General features: G+C 37.1%; 1 pseudogene; it reads right to left on the minus strand.

The window, feature by feature from the left end:
• Positions 1 to 15,473: 15,473 nt before the first annotated feature.
• On the minus strand, positions 15,474 to 17,835 carry LOC126962265 (52 kDa repressor of the inhibitor of the protein kinase-like; annotated as a pseudogene).
• Positions 17,836 to 18,522: the final 687 nt, after the last annotated feature.

The raw sequence follows: 18,522 nt of genomic DNA on the forward strand, positions 1-18,522 counted from the left end.
AAACAAAAAAGAAAAACATTGCATGTTCTCATTCATACTTGGGAACCAAAGTAACAGATCTCATGGAGGTAAAGAGTAGAATAGTGGTTGGTAGAGGCTGGGAAGGGAGGTGGGGATGAAGAAAAGTTGCTTAATGTGCACAAAAATACAGTTAGATAGAAGAAATAAGCTCTAGTATCCAATAGCACAGTAGGGAAATTATAGTTAATAATTTATTATATATTTCAAAATACCTAGAAAAGAATTGGAATGTTTCCAATACAAAGAAAAGATAAATGTTTGAGGTGATGTGTATTCCCTTGATTTGATCAGTATACATTGTATATTGCACATCTGTGGTTGCCAACTCCCGGGCCATGGACTAGTATGGTTCGTGGCCTGATAGGAACACACAGCACAGCAGGAGGTGCGTGGTGGGTGAGCCAGCATTACCACCCGAGCTCCGCCTCCTGCCAGATCAGTGGCAGCATTAGATTCTCATAGGAGCACGAACCCTATTGTGAACTGTGCATGTGAGGGATCTAGGTTGTGTGCGTCTTATGATAATCTAACGCCTGATGATCTGAGGTGGAACAGTTTCATGGCAAAACCAACCCCCACCCCATAAAAAAATTATCTTCCACAAAACTGGTCCCTGGCTCCAAAAAGGTTGGGGATGACTGGTATACATGCGTCAAAATATCACATGTACCCCCAAAATATGTACAACTTTTATACATCAATTTCTAAATTTTTTAAAGGAAATGAGAATCTCAAACCACATCCCAGACATACTGAATAAGAATATTCATTCTCACATGATCCTTGTGCATATTAAAATTTGAGAAGCTCTGGTCTAAAGAAATGCTAGAATAGCAGCATTGTCTAAGAGAATTTTCTGAGATGATGAAAATGTTCCATATCTGTGATATCCAATATGGTAGTAACTAGTCATATGTGGCTGTTAAGCACTTCAAATGTGGCTAGTGCAACTAAGGAATTAATTTTTTTTAATTTTAAGTAATTTAAATGACCACATATGGCAAGTAGCTACACTATTGGACACTATTATACTCTATTAACTACAGAGAAAGAACTATTATACCCTATTAGTTATAGAGAAAGAACAACAATTTCAATGCATAATTAGTGTTGCCAACGTTATATCATTCGGCATCACTTCATTTGTGTAACAGAAAGTCAGGACTTCACAGCAGGTAATATTGTATGGTAGAAAAATTTTGTATCTGCCATTATTTTTTGTTTTTCTGGATACTTGGTAGCTAGATGTTCCAGAATCCCTAAAACTCTATTAATTTTGTTTTCCATTATCTTTATAGCTTACCTAGCTACATCTTATTTGAGAAAGCTATGGATTCTTTATTAGTGGGAAATGACTAAATCCAGGATATAGAACAGAAAGGAACAAATTGAATAGAGGTAATATGGGGCAAGACTAAGGAAGCCAGTTCCAAAAAAAATTCAGTGGAGAGGGAGATATATAGGAATAAATAAGACTCAGGAGATGTCTTGCTTCACATCTACTTTTATGTCTAACTGGTGCCATAGTATAATCACATGAATTAAGAGCTCAGGATGCTGGAAACAAATTGTCCATAAGATCCTATGGTTTCCGGGGTTTTTGAGGTCAAAGAAAGGTTGATGACTTAATAACAGTGTTGTCCCTCAAATCTGTATTAGTCAGGGTTCTCTGGAGGGGCAGAACTAATAGGATAGATGTATATATGAAGGGGAGTTTATTAAGGAGTATTGGCTCACATGATCACAAGGTGAAGTCCCACAATAGGCTGTCTGCAAGCTGAGATGCAAGGAAACCAGTCTGAGTTCCGAAACTGCAAAAGTAGGGAAGCAGACAGTGCAGCCTTCAGTCTGTGGCTGAAGGCCTGAAAGCCCCTTGCAAATCACTGGTTAATTCCAAGAGCCGCAAAAGCTGAAGAACTTGGAGTCTGATACTTGAGAGCAGGAAGCATCCAGAACAGAAAAAGATGAAGACCGGAAGACTCAGCAAGTCTGCTCTTCCATCTTCTCCTGCCTCCTTTATTCTAGCTGCACTGGCAGCTGGTGAGATGGTGCCCACCCAGATTGAAGGTGGGTCTGCCTCTCCCAGTCTACTGACTCAAACGTTAATCTCTTTCTGCAACACCCTCACAGACATACCCAGGAATAATACTTTGCATCCTTTAATTCAGTCAAGGTAACATTCAGTGTTAACCATCACACCCTCCTTCATCTTATACTAACAGAATATTTTTAATACTCAAATATCCAGTTGTTTACACAAAAGAATAAATCATGGCCTGTTAGAAAAAGCTCAGTAATTAGTGTTGAAATGCTGATCTTTTACGTACTTTTGAACTTAAAAATTCTATAATTTTGCAATAATTCTTTTAAAGCATTGGCCAGTAATTTGGCAACTATGTACAGTTTTTGACCCATATTATGTGGGCAGAAAATAACTTAAAAAAAACCTGATAAACAGGAATTTCTGCCAGTCTCTGACTATCTTTAAAATATGGCTATTTTGCTGTATTTGCAGTCAAATTAAAGTAGAAAAACAAAAAAACACTACAAGAACATTTATTTCATTTGTCATGGGCATGCTTTTCTCCTTGACACTCCTAGGAAAGCAGTGTTCTCTGAACTAAAACAACAAAGTCTTTTTGTAGGACATAAACATTCTTTTCCACAGTATGGCATAAGTCAAAACAAGTATCACAACTGTAGAGTGTGCACAGCCTTCCACAGTAAGTCTGGAAACACATGGGAGAGAAACTCAAAACAGAGTGATAGAATGAAAGAGAGAGTCAGGTTGGACCTGAAAAGTCCACAAATTGGGACCAGAAAATATAAAGGGGAGTGTGTAGAGGTTTTTGTTGTTGTTGTTGTTGTTCTTTTTTTTTTTTTTTTTTTTTTTTTTTGACAGAGCTAGGTGACAGTCTAGCTCTGTCACCCAGGCTGGAGTGCAGTGGCATGATCTCGGTTCACTGCAACCTCCTCCTCCTCGGTTCAAGAGATTCTCCTGCCTCAGCCTCCTGAGTAGCTGGGATTACAGACGTGCACTACCACACCTGGCTAATTCTTTTGTATATGTAGTAGAAATGGGATTTAAGCATGTTGGCCAGGCTGGTCTGGAACTCCTGGCCTCAAGTGATCTGCCCGTCTCAGTCTACAAAGTGCTGGGATTACAGGCATGAGCTACCATGCCCGGTCTCAGAATTTTTTAAGTATACTGATAGATTGATCTGGATTCAAAATTCAGTTCTTCCACATCCTTATTAAATGACCTTAGATGAGTTCCTGAGCCTGAAATGTTCAGTTTCATTATATGCCAAATGTGGGAAATGGTAGGACCTTCTTCACTGAGCTATTGTAAGGATTAAGTGAGATTGAGCACTTACATTCAGAAAGTACTCAAAATATGTGAGCTATTATTTACAAGAGACAGGAAGTAGTGTAGACTGCATGGAAGGTACCTAAACTGAAGGATGACTTAAGTATGAAGGGCAATGAAAGTGAAGGGATAAGAACATAATCAGGAAAGCTTGTTTTTGTTTTTTGGGGGTTTCTTGTGTGTGTATATGAAACCACCTTTGCAAAATTATCACTAACATAGTGAAAGAGATGTAACTTAACTGACTCCATCTTGCTTCTAACCTCTAACCTCTAAGCTGTCCTTGTTCATTCCTGGCATGGCTGAACTAGCTTTGGGAGAAACTTAGTTTAAAGTTTATAGTTTAAACAAAGACGGTAACAGCACTTTCCCAAAGCAGACCTCCTTCTTGCCTGAGGACTAGATTGCCTTTGTAGGACTAACATTAACCACAAGATTAGAAATTATGGTTTAGGAGTCATGCAGCTGGAGGCTACAAGATTCTGACCCTTCTAAACTGCTCCTTAAGATTTGTGCTTGAGATATTTTGCAGACCCTGTACTTAAGAGATCAGCTGGCACCACCCAGATCAATAAACTGGCTCATCTGACCTTGTGGTCCCCACCCAGGAACTGACTGAGAGCAAGAAGACAGTTCCGACTCCCTGTGATTTCATCTCTGACCAATCGGCACTCCTGGCTCACTGGCTTCCCCCAACCCACCAAGTTATCCTTAAAAACTCTGCTCTGTGAGTGCTCAGGGAGACTGATTTGAGTGATAATAAAACTCCGGTCTCCCGTACAGCCAGCTCTGCGTGAATTACTTTTTCTCTATTGCAATTCCCTTGCCTTGATCAATAGGCTCTGTCTAGGCAACACACAAGGTGAATCCCTTGGGCAGTTTATTTTATTTTTTCAGTATTCAGACGTTAGGTAAATTGTGGAAAGAGTTCTAGACCAAGGCAATAAATAAAAGTTTAGATGGTGCAAAATAACTTAGAACTGCCATGAGGTTTTGGGGGGTGTTTGGAAAACTTGAAAATGTATGGAAAAACTGAATTGGATTTGTAAGTAAGCATTTGGCCACTATAACTTCAGATGGATTCTCAAATTGGTCATAAATTATTTGAAAACATTAAAACCCACTATTATAAAGTGTTGAAACCTACCTCAGAGTGTCCCTGACTCATTCCAGAAAAATTTACTAGCAATAACACTAAAGAATGTCTTCCTGATCTGTTCTTCTTCAGGCTATGCTTCAGGTCGATCAAGAACCCAACTGGGAGCCCATGGATGGATCACACAGGTCTGTTTCATCATTTCCACACATAAACGCAGGGGGGTGCAACTGTAGTGACAATGTACCCAGATCACTGTTGGCAGGTAAATCAGGATATTTACCATTTCAAGTGGCTAAAACTCCATCAAAACTAGGTTAATCCAAAATATTTAATTGGCTCATATCATTGAAAATCTAGGTGTTTGGCCTGGTGCAGTGGCTTATGTCTATAATCCCAGTACTTTGGGAGGCTGAGGCGGGCGGATCATCAGGTCAAGAGATCAAGACCATCCTGGCCAACGTGGTGAAACTCTGTCTGTACTACAAATACAATAATTGGCCGGGTGTGGTGGTGCACGCCTGTAGTCCCAGTTACTTGGGAGGCTGAGGCAGGAGAATCACTTGAACCCAGGAGGCAGAGGTTGCAGTGAGCTGAAATTGCACCACTGTACTCCAGCCTGGGTGACAGAGTGAGATTCCATTTCAGAAAAAAAAAAAAAAAAAAGAAAGAAAGAAAGAAAGAAAATCTAGGTGTAAAGCTAACTTGACACCTAGAGTCAAGTTGCCCTTTAATCCAAGGGTTTAAAGGGCGACCAGACATATTGTGACTTGAGGGATATTCAAGGCTTCACCTCACTTGCTTTTATTTCAGCTGCATTTTCTTCTGTTTGGAATTCTTTCTTAGGCTTTAGTACTTCCACTCTTACTTACATGCTCAGAGTTCTAAGTCTAACAGAATTAAAGAATGTCTCTTTCCCCAGAAGAATGCCTTTTTTGTTTGTTTGTTTGTTTTTTTTGAAATGACAGAAGACATTTCCACTAGAAAGCAAGTCCCATGTGTACAGGGGCTTTTTCTTTCTGTTTTTACTGCTCTATCCCCAGAAGTTATGGCACCTTGCTCAAGGTTGATTGAATGTATGACTAAGCTCAGATTGAGTGAGTTAGGTCATTTTTCTTCCCTGAACCAGTCACTGAGGCCAGGGGGATGAAAATACTAAGTGAGTCACATGACAACCCCGATTGGACCACACTGTCTCACAGACTAAGAGCTAGCACAGACTGTTGTGCTAGTGTCAGAATAGGGAGATATGGATGCTGGAAGGCCAGAGAAGAACAGAGATTCATCTGCACAAGTTTTACATTTCTCAAGATGATACCAGATGATCAGAATCATTCCTTACAATTATTTTCTGAATTACAAAAATGCAAACACTTCTAAGAAAAAATGAAAGAACATTAATGGATGGAAAATTAAGACTTTATCCTGATACAATTACATAGGGGATTTAAATTGACAAAATGTAATTTTCTAAGTAGTAAATTGGCAGGATGCCTGATTTTTAGAGATCTTATCATGAGGATACTTATTTGTTACTGATTTAGAAAAAGGGAGTTTACCTGTAACATGAGTCCTCCACTTATACAATGGTCTTCCATTTAACCGAACTGAAGTAGCTAGAAAGTGGGAATGAAAGTAGCTAGAAATGTGCAGAATGAACTCTGCACAGAGTATACGGAGTCATCATCATAAATACACACCTGAGTCTTCAAAAGGGTCTGAGTCTGCTCTGAATCAGCTGACAACAGATTACATTATATTCCAATTTTCTTCAAATTGGCCAGTGAATGCTGTAAAGATAGAAACAAATTCAATCAAATACTTTTTCATCAACTCCTCTCTTCACTGTGCATCATTTTATTTAATATCACATTTTGGAGAAGCTTTTTATTATATATAATTTATAGACATAATTGATGTATTTATACATAATATCTATGCATTTTATACATATATTTATACGATAAGAAATAAGTAAAATTATAATTTATTATTTGTATTTATTCTATTTTATCATTTTATGTCCTCTATTATTCTATGTAGATTATAAACCATTTGAAGTTTAGGACAAGTCATTAAATTATGCCAAAACACTTCAATATTATGCAAAGATCATATTACATACATAACACATTCTAAATTGAACACATAAAATGTGAGTCCTCATATTTTTACCATTGAAAACTGTTTTATAATACACTTACTATGAACAAATGTTTGAAAGATATGGTTTCAAGCCAAATGAACTATTTATTATATAATTTGTTTTCCCATTTTTAATTAAAAATATTAATATTTGATGAAACATTTTTTTGCACCACCCCAACTCATATGTTTACCAGTCCCCTACACCCATACCAATCAGTGAAAGAAGAAAAGACTTCCTCTTTGCTTAGGTGTACAATTTCTTTCAGGTGTTTGATATACCAAGTGACCAACCTCTTGACCACCATTGGGAACCTATGATTGGAAACTGCTGATAGAATAGGGGCTTCTCCTAGAAAAGGAAGGCATATCTGGTGAATCAGACTAATAGCTGGTCTAGTGTTCTTAGTCAAATGCACTTTTTGGTGCTGATCCAAAGCTATGAAGTGCAAGAAGCATTCATATAACATGTATTTATTGTTTACGACGTACTAGGTTCTGCTCTTGACCCTAGAGAGCCAGAAACAAAACACAAATAATCCTTGATCTTGCGAAGCCTACATTCAAGTGGGAGAGACAGAAAAGTAATGTGATCAGTCAATACAAATATATGTTAGATGGTGATAAGTTGTAATTGTAAACATATTGTCTATTTTTTGCATGAAAAAATAGTTTGTATTTACACGGAGAATGTTAACTAGGCTAATATTTAAACAAAAGAGTATATTTAAAACAAACATTTATTCTAGCCTATAAAATGTAGCATTAGTTGTCCAAGAAAAGGCTACACTGAAACTATTACATTTGGGTAAAGACTAAAAAATGTGAGACAATTAGATTTGAGGAAGAACAACCAGGACAAAGATGCTGAAGCAGAAGGTCCCACACACATTTAAGGACCAAGCAAGAGGTCTAATGCCGTCCAATGGGTTGCTCAGGTTCCAAGCTGAAGTTTAAGATGACATTTTTTTTTGGAAATGGAGTTTTGCTCTTGATGCCCAGGCTGGAGTGCAATGGAGCGATCTCAGCTCACCGCAACTTCTGCTTCCTAGATTCAAGTGATTCTCCTGCCTCAGCCTCCCGAGTAGATGAGACTACAGGTATGCACCACCACACTGGTTAATTTTGTACTTTTAATGTAAGAGACAAAGTTTCTACATGTTGGTCAGGCTGGTTTTGAACTCCTGACCTCAGGTGATCTGCCCACCTTCGTCTCCCAAAGTACTGAGATTACAGGCATGAGCCACCACGCCCACCCAACATGAATCTTAAAATCACATTTTGCGACTTTTTCCCCTGCCATATAACTGCCCAATGGGTTCATCTTGCCCACTGTCCAAATAGAGCCCGTTTATCAAGACAGAGGGATTATAATGGAGAAGGAGTTTAATACATATAGAGCCAGCTAAATGGAAGGTGGAGTTTTTTATTACTCAAATTAGCCTCCCCCAAAATTTAGAGGCTAAGATATTTTAAAGATAGCTTTTGGCAGGCAGTGGGCTAGGGAATGGTTGCAGCTAATTGGTTGAAGATATAATCCTAGGAATGTGGAAAATGGTCCTTGTGCACTGAGTCCACTTCTGCATGGGAGCTACAGGGCTGGTTGTCATGAGTCACAGATCTGGGTGGAGTCAACTCATTATCAGAAATGCAAAAGTCTGAAAAGATACCTCAAAAGGCCAAGCTGAGGTTCTACAATAGTGATGTCATTTACAGGAGTAATTGAGGAAGTTACAAATCTTGTGGCCTCCAGAACAATGGCTGGTGATTGTTTACACCTGTATTTTAACAGAATTCAGGCCTTTTATTAGTTTTATAAAAGTGGCTTAATTTTGGGAAGGACTATTATCATTTAAACCATAAATCACTCCCAAAGTTAGCTTGGCCCACTCCCAGGAATCACAAAAGGCAGTTTGGAGGTTAAAGGCAAGATGAAACTGGTTAGCTCACTCTTTCACCATCATAATTTTCTCACTCTTATAATTTTTGCAAAGGCAGCTTCAACCAGTCATCACTGAGTTCTACATTGGTCATGGAGGCCAACTAAAATTCAGGACAGTGGAAAACCAGTAAAAATCTTTGCAGAGCCTCTGGGTTATTTAGATCACGACAGCAAGAAGAATCTCGAAACCTCAGCACTATCATAATGCAAAAGAAAAAATAGACAATTCTTTTTGAGAAAGGGATTATGGAATAATATTGCCTTTGATCCTTATGAATTATAACTATAAAGCAGCATGAGTTTTAATCATTCACATCAGCTATAAAATTATTTAATTTAACCAGAGAGCATGAGATAAATCTTGCAAAAAAGAAAAAAAAAGAGTTTAAATGGTACGGGTAAATGTATATCTACAAGAATGTTGATTTCAAAATTGCAATATCAAGAAAAAACAATTTCTTTATGAAAAGGAAATAAGCAAGGAAAAGGTATGGTCACCAAAACATCATGTAAAATGCAAATATTAACTTAGTATTCTTTCCATGCCTTACAAAACAATGTGACTTTTCAAACGACAATAACATGTGGAAATAGGGACATTCCGAGTTTGAAACTTAGCATTTCACCTAGTGTTTCTTCTTGAGGTTTTATCTGAACTTAAGAAATAAAAAATTAAAGTAAAGTAAAATTATAAAACAATTAAAAATATATCTGCTTACCTATGAGAGAGAGATGGATAAAATATATCTGCTTACCTATGAGAGACAGATGGATAAACAGATTTTTATATACACATATTTATTTATATAATAAATACTTTCATCTGCTTGTGAAATAGGGAAAATAGTCCTTTCTTTTTCATATATTAGTATGGTTTGTTTACCTGTTGTTTATCTTATTTTTAGGAATTTGCAAAGTAAACATGGGTGGAAATATGTAAAATTTTCTGTGCTGCCTATAACAGTGAAAAAACCTGACTCTGAAGAGATAAAATATGGTATATAATGGGATGGAATCATCAAGTTGAGATAGCAGGCAGCCCTCAGGATTCCCTAAGAAAACAGGTCCTGGAGTATAAAATTCTGGTGACAGAGCTCAAAAATAGTTGGCCTTTACAGGAAGGCATAAATGAAAGGAATGTTTCAAGGGAGGGAAGGTCTCTGAACTGGAATCATTCGAAGGTAATTTCAGCCAATATTATCCTTTTTTTTTTTTTAACCAAGACTATTCTGCTCAAATTTCATAGTGCATTTATATAGACATTTGAAAAATCATTGGAAGTCTCTATTCATAAAAAAGCTCACAAATTTTACCATCTTAATATCAATGCCTTTATTGTGAAATGGCCCCACCCTCTAACAAAGAACCTTTTATTACAAATATGTTCTTCATTCAGGGAACAGGCAAGACCCTTACAGACATGCCCTTTGGGTTTGGAAAGAGAAGAAACCAACAGATAGAGGAAAAACAATGAACAGACAATATAATTTTATCATAAGACAAAGCCCAAAGGGAATTTAAATATTTAAACAAATATGCAGGCATTCCCCACTTTTAGGAGCCAAGTATATTTTGGCAGAAGGGAATTTCCATATTGTTTAAAACATGTGACAGTTGTTATAATTCTCTTTTAATTAAGATTGCTAATGAGCATTTTTTTGTTGTTGTTGGCATTATTCACACCCAAATAACCAGACATCTCTCATAGGTAAGCAGATATATTTTTAATTGTTTTATAATTTTACTTTAATTTAATTTTTTATTTCTTAAGTTCAGATAAAACCTCAAGAAGAAACACTAGGTGAAATGCTAAGTTTCAAACTTGGAATGTCCCTATTTCCACATGTTATTGTCGTTTGAAAAGCCACATTGTTTTGTAAGGCATGGAAAGAATACTAAGTTAATGTTACTTTCTGAATACCCCCAGAAAAAAAGCAAAGAAGCAGAAAGGGTGAAAATGCAGATATTACTTTGTAATGTAAGTATATTATAGGGAAAAGAATATGCCTCAATGGAAAACGATGTATTTTTTATGAGAGCTATTTTAGAATCTGTAAGTTGTAGAAAACATTCACATTAGTGAACAAATTTTTAACCTTCGTGAAATTTTCACATGTATTTACCAAATACTACTCATATTTTCAAGACCAAAAAGCACTATTTCTACCTAGTCATCCAAACTCCAAAACTACCTGGACTAAACCTAAGATGCCACTAAAGGAAAAGGTTAAGTGATAATTGCTTGAGCCCAGGAATAATGCAATTCAGATTGAAACAGATAGTGATTCCGTCACTCAACTGTACTAATAATTTTTATCAGTCTAAGAAATGACATCATCTACCAAAACTCCTTTTGCATGGAAAAAGTCGGATAATGTGGATAGGGGCTGTATATTCAGTTTCACAAGAGTGGGTTCTTTATTTTTATTTTATTTGAAGTGAATTTACAGAGTGTTATGCCCACTCACACATAAATTCAAGTAGCAAAATATCTGAGAAATTCTCCCACCATTAATCTAATATTATTATCCTACAGATTCTCTGAAAGCTATTTTTTAAACTTATTTATCTAGTAAACTGAATGTCAGAAACAAACCCTTGCCAAAAAAGTACGGTGACTGCTAACAGATATAGTCAATGCTCAGCAAAGGTAAAGATCATTTTGGAGTATGCTAAAGCACACTCTACCTAGGCTTGTCTGAGCACAGAATCTCATTTGAAGTACAAAATATTACAACATGAAGGGAAAATCGATTGCCTGTAGAAAATATGACTGTGAAGAGGGTTTTTAGTTAACTCACTAAAAACAAGGATGGAATCAAAATGCATTAAGTATTATACAATTTGCGTAGCAAAATCAAATCATATGAAAACATGGGAGCAAAACATGTATTACACATAAGTTAAAACATGGAATTCTTACAGACCAAAACTAATTTCATGAATCAGACTTACTTGCTAATATTTTAATTTCCTGAAACGAGTATCACCATCCAATTTTTGCCATCACTGTATTAGATATTATGGAGGATTCAATCTTTAAAAAATTATTACACATTAGCTCATGAATTTTCTATAAGTTGTATGGCACATAAAGTTAGTGATGTGGGCCAGTCATGGTGGTTCACGTCTGTAATCCCAACACTTTGGGAGTCCAAGGCGGGTGGATCACCTGAGGTCAGGAGTTCGAGAGCAGTCTGGCCAATATGATGAAACCTGTCTCTACTAAAAATACAAAAATTAGCTGGGCATGGTGGCGTGCACTTGTAATCCCAGCTACTCAGGAGGCTGAGACAGGAGAATTGCTTGAACCTGGGAGGCAGAGGTTGCAGTGAGCTGAGATCAGGTCACTGCACTCCAGTCTGGGTGACTCTCAAAAAAAAAAAAAAAAAAAAAAATAGTGATGTGCAGAGCAGTTAAATTTTTGTGTATCATAATATAAGAATATAAAGCAGAAATTGCAAACCAAGCATTAAAAAGCCAGGCAAGGGGGAAGTAGATTAATAATCATGATAAATACAAATAATTTTATCTCTCAATTTTAAAAACAATAAAAAGAAATCTAAGCAAGAGAAAAAAAGCAGATTGGGTATGACGCTATAGGTAGTGATGGAGTCTGTAAATAGGCTCTACAACCTAAAGGCGATCAGAAGCTATTGATTTCAGCTGGTTTTCACCACGTAGGGATGTAGAACTAGTGTTGCTTGACTAGATTTTTCAAGAGAAGTTTGCATCCGAAGTTTGATGTAAAATCTCCAAATTTTAATAACTGATTCGAAAAGCGATTTTGAACCTGTCTAGGCGAAATCTGTCCAGATTTGGCCATGAGGCTACTAGTTTATAATCTCTGGGTAAGAAATCAGAGAGAGTTGAAACAAAGCACACAAAAAAATAATATGGTGGATAGATGGAGGAATTGAGTGAATTGAGAGATTCAGGGTCAGTATGACACTAAATTTTATTATACATAGGATCAAATTTTCAGACTTCAGAATCCTTTTCTGTATTGTTTCTCACTGTTTTTCCAGCAACTAGCCAGAGTGTCTGGAAATTATGGTTTATATATATTTAATTAACTAGTTAATCAATTAATTGGTTGTTTGGGTTCAATAATTTCTTCTTGCTCTTACAGACCTCAAAACAATTTGAGTGATATAAAATGCCTTCTAAGAGGAAATATTATAGAAATTAGTATTCATTTAAAATAAAGAAGGAAAGTCAAAGGGTAACTTGGGTCACTAAATATTTTCTAAAAGATGATAGGAGGAGATGAGCTCATTTATATGTGTGCATGGGTGTGTGTGTGTGTGAGAGAGAGAGAGAGAGACATAGAGAGAGAGCCTCAAAATAGAGGAATGGAGCTTACATTGCAATTAGAATATTTGATTAGTAAGACAAAAGATTTTCTGGCTCAGAAGAGTAAGTCTGCTAAGGAGATGGTTAAAGTTGGTGACCTGTAAAATAATATCAACAAACACCATTTTTTTTTTTTTTGGTCATTTAGCCAGTGACCAAACCAATATAGCCTTATTGTTCTTTGGGACTCTATAGTGATTTTCAAACAATACTCCATTTCTAAACTATTTAGCTCAAATAATATCCATTAAAAAGTCATAGAACTATGGTGGCTGCAGGGTGACAAACGTGTCAAGAGAGGAAACATGAAGGCACAGAGCTCGCCAAAAGGGTGAAGAAGTGACCAGCAGATTAAGGCAATTGGCTACAGATGGGGATTAAACAGAGAAACCACCATATAGAGAAACCAGCTTTCTTGCTTTCTGAAAAAGGGTTTATAAAATTGAAGGGGGGAAGCCTAGAAAGTATCCTGAGGTTTTGCCTTGGAAATGAAGGTATGCATGTGAATTCATGATTTTTAAAATATATATGACATATAAATAGACAAGAACATGTGCATTTACGTGTGTGTATGTACATGTGTACATACGTGCATTTGTAGATTACTCTATCCATTAAGAAGTTTAAATGCCAGGACAACTCAGGAGAAACAAGTCTGCCTTTTGCCCAGATCTTGATTTCTAAATACCTTAGTGAAATGACTGGTCCCAAAGTTGAAGTAGGGAAAATACAAAATGAGTCAGGAACATCTTGTGCCAGAAATCTGTTAAATGAGCAAAGAATTAAATGTCAAAAGTATCCAGGAATTAGCCTGCAGGAGAATCCAGTGACCATATCTGAGACTATTTTAACATCAAAATAAATAATGATGGTAATGTATTACCACACATCACAAAATTGATTCAGGAGTTCATATTTATATACATAAATTTAAAAACATATAGGGGAGAAAAATCTTTCTTATGGTAGAATGCCAAGTAATTAATGGAGAAGAAATGGTAGAAATAGAAAATCATCATTTTACACCCATCATTGTTGTAGCTATTTCAGGCAGGTATCACCAATGGATGCTAAGGCTGGTGGGCAGATTTTTATGTGACACTAGACACTATTGTAATTTCAGAGTATCTCCCTACAAAATACTTATAAATTATGAAGGAATTGGATGGTACATTTTTGGTGAAAAAAAATGAGGTTAACATCACTTATTAACCTTGACGTGTGAAGGCTGGAAGTGTTAGCATCGTGTACTTCCTCATGTGATCCTCTAAGAAGAGCACAAATTGTTTCTGACGTGTTCCTTCCAAGAAAGGACAGCCCAAGTCCAGCGATAAAGAAATATTCGATGGACCACACTGAAGACCCCCTAAAGAATGAAAGACCTGTACTCTTTTAAAATCGTCAGGGTGATGAAAAACAAAGAAAGATAGACATGGTTTCAGATGGAATGTCACCAAAGGGTTGTGACAAGTGTATTGTGTATTCCTGAACTGAATCATGGGCCAAAGCAGAGAAGAAACATTGTGGGTAAAGTTGGCAAAATTTGAATGAGGCCTGTAAATTGGATAGTGGTATTGTATCAATGTTGATTTCTTGTCCTATGTTGGAGAATATCCTTGATTTGATGAAATGCATACTGAAATTTTTAGATGTTCTGGGGCATCACATTTACAATTTGCTCTCAGAATTTTTGTAACTTTTAAGTATGAAGTTATTTAAATGTAGATTACAAAAAAACTAGAAGGCACTTTGAAATCCTTGTTTGGCGAGCTCGCTAGCTCCTCTTTCTCTGGCAATTTCTTATAACTGTCCAGTATAGACTTTTAACATACTTAAAATTCCTATTAATCAAGGTCAAGTGAGGGCTTCACTATAATATTTTATAAAATGTATTCCTTCCTCCCACACCTCTTCAAAATATATTTCTTCAAAGAATGCATTAGTACCCAACGAGTAGAGATCCACAGTGATAATAAATGCTATGTCTGAGATGACTTAACTAAAACAATTCCAGAGTGCCACCAGCAGAGATCATGCAGAAGGAAATGTGGCACTTTCAATGTTCTCTTCTGGAAGAACAGATAGGTCCTCAAAGCAGGAGAGTTCAAACAGGGGCCATTTAAGCAGGTAGATTATCAATAGCTAATGCATTCAAGGGAGTCCTATAGGCAAAGATATTTAGTGATTAAGTGGCCTACATACACCTTATTGCTTTACTTCCAAATATCAAATATAAGAAAGCCTATTTCTGGGGGGAGGCCGAGGAGGGTGGATCACGAGGTCAGGAGATCAAGACCATCCTGGCTAACACGGTGAAACCCTGTCTCCACTAAAAATACAAAAAAAAAAAATAGCCAAAAAATTAGCCAGGGGTAGTGGCTGGCCCCTGTAGACCCAGCTACTCAGAAGGCTGAGACAGGAGAATAGTGGGAACCTGGGAGGCAGAGCTTGCAGTGAGCCGAGATCGCGCCACTGCACTCCATCTCAAAAAAAAAAAAAAAAAAAAAAAAAAAAAAAAGAAAGAAAGTCTATTTTTAAAAGTCTCAGATATTTTCCATGCTTTCCAAATTATCTGTGGGAAGCTCTGACTTACTTGTATAGAGTTTAATATATGTGTCCACCATTAAATCCAGGTCATGTTTTATATCAAAATTTATGTTAAGTTAGGCCAAGTTACTTGACCTTCGGTCTGTCAAAGTGTACTTCAAATATGGTTTAAGTTCTTTCGTCCATTTTCATACCACTCATTCGCAACCTTCATCACAGGACGAATACACAAGACCTTCAGCAATGCATACACATTAGGAAAAAACTTGATGTCAGGCAGATGGAGGGTTTCATAGATGGTGGATGGAAGCTCTATATCTTTCCCCCTGTGTTTCCATTTGATTCTCCAACAATGAAGCTTGACTGAGAGCGTGTCGGGATTGGATAAGCCACTTCTACAACATGTCAGCATGGTGTTCCTCCTAGCTATTGAATTTGAGTTGTCCCATGACTGGGGGTACCAGAGATAAGCATTTAAGAGCTTTAAGGTGCTGTTCTGAGAATATATCTTTAGGTTCCTGAATAATGTGCTCCACTGTTGGGACACTTAGGGTTTCTTTATAGTAAATCTCAGAGGTTAACTGGGATTCCAAGTTACCCTGGTGAGCTCTGCGGAATTTCCCAGGGAGTTTCATTTGAAGATCATTTGGTTGCCAAATCTGTGGCTTCCTCAAACCAAAATTCATGATAAACTTCAATATTTTCCATCACTCCATTGAGTGAACGCAGTACTGCAATCAAGCTACCGGCTGCAAATAAGACATCAGAGGTTTGACCCTGGAGATTTTTCCCAAAGGCTCTTGTAAAAGGACATTTTTAAGAACAAGAGTAGTAACAATGAAATCAAAATCTGTTACTGCACTGAAGAGTACAAATGCGCGGCCAACTATACAGTTATTCCATCTAATATTTGTGTCACTATTTATACTCTCTAAACATAAAACAAGTGCTTGCTGGAGTTCCACTAAAATTTCAAAAGCATCATGCCTGCCTGTTCATGGAGAATGCAGATTTCCTTCACTTCTTTACCCCTTTCTTTACTGTTCTGAAAAAGGACAGAAATTACATTGTCAAGTTCTAAAAGAAGTCGTGGCGATCGATGGAAAAAAGAACAAACTTCTTCAATTGTTCTTAAAGCAACAGATACTCCCATAACAGGTACTGATTTTGCCAACCACATATTTATGGCACAGGAAGAGTAGAGCATGTAAATAGCTTGGGAATATTTATCTGAAAGTCTAGAAGCAACAACTTTCATTTTGGAAGAAAATCCAATAGACACAATGTAAGCCTGGCCACGACAATACTCCCCACTTCTCAGTTATCACAGTGTGAAATTTCACAGCCAAAATTTCTGCATCAGCTTTGTAAGGCAGGAAGCCTACAAATTCTTCTCTTAGGTTATGAGATTCATCAACAAACCTCACCAACACAGGTAGATAGGTGCTCTTCCCTTGTTATGTCCACTACATCATCAGTGATAATGGAAAAGAAGTGTGAGTCTCTCACTTCCCTGAGAGTTTCTTCTCAAATACCGCTCTCATAGATCTCTAGCATCTGTTTCTACTGTGTTTTTGAACAAAACAACGTGTTAACTGCTGTTGTCTCAAACCATTTTCTCAGAAACTCTTCACCAGAATTTATCTGACACTCCAGCAGTGCTTGAAAGTTATCTGGAGTAAAGAGATCTTCTGGGATTTCATCAGCCTCATATCCATCCAGAGGTATGTTTTGCTTTCCCATCAGAATCAAGATTTCAAACAGAGATTTTAGTTATTCTCTGTTTTCCTTCTCTTCAAGGGTTAGAGGTAAAATATCCTCATCTTGTCCTTCACCCCCTTCTTCACTGGGGTTCTGAGCATTGCTATTGTTGATTTCTTTATGTTTTTGTTCCTGTTCAGAAGTTTTATCAATTTTTTTTCTGTTTCAGTGTCCTGATTTCTTCTTCACTCAGTTATTTTACTCGTTTTCTGTGTCTACTCTGTGTGTTGCTCAAATGACTGGTAAGATGAAATGTTGTTGGTATTTCATTATCTCGAAGAACTATCCTGTAAGGACTCTCCCAATGACTTCACAAGTATCTGCTTCAATTAATTTTGAGAAATAAACCAATTATTTAGTTTTCTGATGCCTCTGCAAAGTGTATATAGTTCTACAGATCCTAGAGGTCTCAAAATGTTTGGCACATAATTGATAATGTTTATTTAGCTGATCAGGTGTTTTATCTTCTAAATCTGCTCTCCTTCAATTCTTCACCCACTTCCGGCATCTGGCCGGGTCCCGCGGGAACGTGAAGAAGGCCAGGTCGGACTGCGTGCTCTTCTGCCTGCGGTTAGGGGCAGCGCAGAAGTTCCGCATCCTCGCCCGCTGGCAGGCCGGCTGGCCGGCTCGGCAGGGCTGGCACGCGGGGGTGAAAAATTCTTATAATTTGACTTTCCATTTTTAGTTTTAATTATGTTATGCCACTTATAATAGAAAATATTCTGACCGCTCATTCCCAAAATATCTCAATTAAGTGCAAGGCAGAAACATTGGGTTAACTTCAACGTTTGTGAAAGTTTTCCCCAGCAAACTAAAATCTCCCATAGATACAGAATGCTCAGTCAGGACCACCTAAATACAGCTCTCAAAGAAAAAACTGTAGGCACAAATATTTCTAAAGTAGATGATAAACACATGGATCTACCAAGGACATTTTCATGATGCTGTAACTTTAAGCTTCTTCATGTGTTGAGAAAGTATCTTTTTAAAATAACTCTGGAACTGTTTAACATTGAAAATGAGTGTGTTTCTGGGCAGCATTTGTGGAATGCTGGCCACCAAAGAGACATTTACAGCAATTGCAAATTTGCTTTTGAATGGATCCCCCATGACCCCAAAATATTTTTATCCCTTGCTAGTTATCTATTTTCTTTCTTAAATAATCCTGCCTTTTTATAACACTTTACTCCTGTTGCATAGTTTTTCACCAAATGCACAGTTAAGTTTAAATCCATTTTAAAAGGCAAAGAGAAGATACCAGTAACTCTTACTTTGAACCTATAT

The sequence above is a fragment of the Macaca thibetana genome, chromosome 9, assembly GCF_024542745.1.
Source record: "Macaca thibetana thibetana isolate TM-01 chromosome 9, ASM2454274v1, whole genome shotgun sequence".
Lineage (NCBI taxonomy): Eukaryota > Metazoa > Chordata > Mammalia > Primates > Cercopithecidae > Macaca > Macaca thibetana.